This window comes from Gavialis gangeticus, unplaced genomic scaffold, assembly GCF_001723915.1.
Source record: "Gavialis gangeticus isolate Ggan-Ray unplaced genomic scaffold, GavGan_comp1, whole genome shotgun sequence".
Taxonomy (NCBI): domain Eukaryota; kingdom Metazoa; phylum Chordata; order Crocodylia; family Gavialidae; genus Gavialis; species Gavialis gangeticus.
In genome coordinates this window covers 22,197,562-22,202,727 of record NW_017729014.1, presented here as the reverse complement: position 1 = coordinate 22,202,727, position 5,166 = coordinate 22,197,562, and positions in this window count along the sequence as shown.

The window sequence follows — 5,166 nt, the reverse complement described above, 5'->3', positions numbered from 1 at the left end:
TATCATGTGACTTCTTTCTGTTGCGTTCACAGCATCTCGAGGTGAGTAAAAAGCATATGGGATTACGGTAGGTTATGGCATTGGTGATTTATATCTTCTAACTTGAAATCTAATCATTTTAAAATGAGAGTTAACTATTCCCAGTCCCAGGTGTCTTGCCAAACTGTTATTTGAGTCTCATTTTTTTTCTTGTTTCTCTGAAGACCACAGTGGCCTAGGGAAACTGATAGTCCATTCCCCTTTTGCCACAGTGTTGAGTAGAACATACTCTCACAAGTTAAGGTCCATTTGAAATCTTTCCATGTGCTCCAAGAGCAAGGTGTTCTTCAGCCTGCTTTGTCTAACAAACACCAACCAGCATGTCAATTTAAGAGCAACAGACAAAACACTCCACTACACCTGCAGCCCTTCCCCTGTCACAAAGGTACAAGAAGGAACAACCGACATGTGGCACCAAGCACTTCCCCAAGCACTGTGCAGTTTCAGAACCCCCCACGGCAGGTGCTGCATTTGATATAAAGTGGCTCTTTGCCTAGGAGACTAAAACCCACCTCTGGGTACATGGATGCTCTTCAGGAATGACCAGTGGTCAGGATGTGCAGATGGTTGATAACTCTAAAGAGAAAAATAGTTAGTAGCAGCTGGATTTCTTTGGGATGTGTTCCCTTTATCCATTCAGTGTGGGTCGTGAGAACCGGAGCTATGGTTTGCCCTACAGGTGCTGCTAAGGCTAAAATTTAAGCTCAAGTGCTGCTATGGTGCATGCATGCCCGGCACTGAGGATATGCATACCGACAACACTTGAACTCCAGTAAGTCATAACATCTCTCTTCTGTTCCTTCCCTGTAATCATCATCTATTTGTAACAGTGGGGGAAAAACATTAAGATTACTGACTTCAATTGTTAGGGACCCTGTAAAGGCTGTAAACAGGCAGCTAATGAAATTCGCAGATGATACTGAATTGGGAGAAATTGAAAGCATCAGTAGAAATTAAACCAACCCATGGGGATTAGAGCAATTTATAAACGCAGCTAGTAAACTGCAAAATAAGTTGGAATATGCAAACTACGCATCTGGAGTCAAATACTCTGAAATGAGAAACTCAGTGGGAGGGAGAAATTGGTGAAGCAGTGACAAGATGCCAGGGCTGAGTGAGGACAGTGTTTAGTGGTGAATTTGCATTGCTTCAAAGGATCCCTCTGGAGTATTATAGAGGGGGAGGACTTTTTTTTCCTCCCAGCAGATATTCCACCCATTTTTCTATTGCCTAAAGTAGTAGTAACACCACCTTAGCCTGCACTTCCATCTGTAATGGGGAAGGTGGAGGAAAGGTGGTAGGGGTAGCTTATGTAGTGTGACCATTCCTCCCACAGTAGCCATGCTGCTGGGAGATGGGGACAATGGCTCTTATTTCTTCCTTTCGTCAGGTGCATCAACCCCAGTCTCCATGGGGCAATACATATTGAGCACTGGAGAGGTTTTGATTGGTTTGCTCTCACTTGGAAATATTGTAGGCTTTGACTTGTGCCACCACCCAGCAAATTCAAAAGATTGAAAAAGAGGTCACCTTTATTTTACATGCCCACAGTCTGGAATCATCTATGCCAGGAAGAGAAGGACCCAAAACACTGTGTGTCTGCGTTTCAGTTTTTTTTCACTGCTGATTTAGTCTTACGAGACCTCCCAAAGGGATGACAAAAACTGTTAATGCTACATAATTCACTAGAACATAATGCAAAATTTTTGTTTCACGATAGCAGATATTGGTTGGTCTTATACTTTAGATGACAAATGAAGAGTTTTTCAGGTGCTCTGAGAAAAACTGCATGTTTTAATGGAACAGGAACCTTATTTCAGCTCTTGGGTGTTGCAGCCTAGATTTACGTGCACTGTTGCCTCTAGGAGTTCTGGCAATATTGGATTAGCAGGGAAGCCTATAAGATGATTGGATCAAATTAAGGGCATATATTTAGGGTCTGTATTGGTGAAAAATGTATGTAGGATGTTTCCAGATTATGACCGCATTGCCATAAACTAACATTGCTGCTTCTGCTTGGAAACCTGGGCTAGGTCCCTGGATGGCAGAGGTCAGTGATGAATCGTGAATTGACACAGTGCAGCTCTCCCTAGTAGTATGAAGTGTTTACAGCCTCAGGTATGCATACATTGTGGGAGTAAGTGTGATTTACTGACAAGCTGTTGATCCATTTGCAGCCCCAAGTCTTGCATCTCTTACTGATGGAATGGAATTGGCATTTGTTAAGAGCAGAGGATTCTAATAAGTGCTACGTTGCACTGCCCATCCTTGTAGACCTGTTTGCTGTTTCAGTAATTAACATGTCGGGAAAATTCTGTTCCATGAGAAGTCACACCAAAGCTTTGGGTCTGGTTTGATTTAATCAAATGGCAGCTCTTCCCCAGTGTATCTTCTTACCAAATACCATATTTATGCACACCTTTCCCCAAATAATTAGCCTTCCAAAATGAGGGTGCGTCTCTTAAATGAGGAAGCTGATAGGGGTTTTTTCCACCCAGAAAAGAAGTATGGAACTGCTGTCAGATGGCTGTGGCTTTTTTTTCCTTCTCCTCCTTGGACAAGTCTTCAGGGAGCCTACTCAATACCCTGCAGTGGTGTGTCCCTAGCAGAGGGACCCTCCCTATACTGATGAGGCTATTATGGACCCAGGAAGGGTTGTCTTGCAGACCCCTGATTTCTCTGCCCTGACTGCTTGAAAGGAAGGTGGACAAACATCATAGAGTCCTCTCTATGGGCAATGGGTTCTCAGTCCTACCTCTCTTGTTGCAGCTAATGAGAAGGCAAAGCAGCTTGGCAGCACGTTGAAAAGCAAGGAGGCTGGACCTGCTGAGGAGGAAGTTGTATTTTCTAGCCTGCAGTTAAGAGTTACCCACTACCAAATCCTGTTGTACAATATGACTTTTGCTTTTACAAGCACCTTTCACCATTTACAGAAAAAATCTGCCGTCAGCTTCTAAAACGCATTTCCAACCCTTCTTTCCAAGTCGTTTGATGGCCAAAACCTTCCTGTAGATCTGTTTCTTGGCCATAGATGTATTCACGAGAAATTCCTCTTGGCTCCAAGGCTCTGAATTCTTAAAGAAGTGTAGAAAACAGTGGAGGATCCCTCCTCTGAGGATTTTTATCGCTGAGGTTGATGCACTGCAATTCCTTAAGGACTTGAAGACCTTTGGGGTTTACAACTTCTCTTTCTGGAGGAATTTATGATTCCATGTCTGATATGTGCTACTCTGATCCCACAACTCTGTAGTTGTAAGTAAAGAAGCTTCTGTTTTTTGTCTCAAAATACAGAACTGACTATTTCTGTACATCCTTCTGGATGCATTTTTCAGTAGCATCTTTCCTGGACCTTGACATCAAACCAGCCATCGCAGACTTCCAACCAGCCTTGAATCCTGGAATTCCACTAGTATGAAAATTGTTCTTCGCCACACAGTCTCAGATCTTTTTCCTGACCAAACCTTTCTTCTTCCTGTAAAGATTCTGCTCCATGATATTATCATCTCTTGAAGACCATCTGTCATCTTTTCCTTGGTTACATGCTAATAACCCAATAATGCTGCCTAAAATCTTCCCATGATAATATTTTTGGACTCTGGATCCAAGGGTCTTTTTTACCAAAATCTGGCAGAAGCATTTGCTAAGATTTGTTTTCTTGCTTCATCCAGGCTGGTGACCTCCCAAGATTTCCCTTTTGATTCTGACTACTGATAGCCCTGCTCCTCTTACACAGCTGTGTCCCCACTTGGTCTGTGCATCCCAGGGTAGGTTTTGCTGGAGTATTGATTAATACAAGCAGTGCACATACAGCTGACATAAAGGCTTTGTTCGAGCATTGACCAAAGCAGGCCTCGCCAAAGACTGACCTTGCACACATCAGTCGGGGCTTAGGTTGGAAGATTAGGCTTTACAGACCCCTGGCAAAGCTGATTGATGATAAGGCTGATTGCCAAGGGTGATCGTTCAGGTTAGTGCCAGATAGTCCACAACACACAAGATAATGGGGGGGAGATAGAAGGATTAGGGTGGTCTGGTAGAGAGATCGATGTTTGTTATGCAAATGTTTGATGTAAGCAGTTGTTTTGATCAATGTAAAAGAGGGTGACTGGAAACCTGTGGAGCTGTAATGTGGGAGTTGTGCCTGTGCCTTGCCACAAGCACCCAAGGCTTGTAACCCCCTGGACATGCATGTTAGTAAATAGGGGCTTTGTAGGTAATGAACCTGGCTGAGCCTTTGTCATCTAACCTAGGCTCTAGTAACTCTACCTACAACATGGAGGTCTTCAAGGGAACAAACACTGCCTGCCTAGCAGCAGCATAGACACACAGAGAACTACAATGACCACACAGCCCTTCTTGCAAATGTGTGGTTAGCCAAGGCTGGAGCCTAGTGTTGTTAAGTGGGGACTAGTCTTCCCAAGTGCAGAGGTGAAGTACTTGTCTAGTCTATGAAACAAGTCACTCTGTAACTGTGCCACTATTTACCACTGTATCTTGCAGTCATCTCCTGTGAGCCCCTTCAGGCGCTGCTTTGACAAAAACCCCATCAGGTCCATGTTGGTTTGAGGATATCAATGCGCTTCAAAGGCAAGTTGTGGGGGTTTTAAGCAGGCCAATAAAGTGCCTTAGTAGTGGTGCTAATGCTCTGCAACTGCCTCAAATGCTCTTTGGAAACCCTCTATCCACCCAAATTCCTTTTTCTTCCTGTATTCAGTATTGCCTACTGTATTAACAAATCTCCTGCACCCTTGTAGCAGATGAGAGGATGTTTCATACACGGGAGATGATCTGCTCTTTACCTAAGGACTTTTATTAGTACATGCCCTTGTGTGGGTGCAGTTGTAACGGTATTGCTGATTCCTTCATAGTGTCTAGGGTTGGAAGGGACCTGAGCAGATCATCTAGTCCGACGCCCTGCCACGGCAGGAAAGAGTACTGGGGTCAAACGACCCCAGCAAGGTGTTCATGTAACCTCCTCTTAAAAACCCCCAGGGTAGGAGCCTGCACCACTTCTCTTGGAAGTTGGTTCCAGACCCTAGCCGCCCTGACCGTGAAGTCGCGCCTCCTGATATCTAACCTAAATCTACCCTCTGCCAGCTTGTGACCGTTATTCCTGGTCACTCCTGG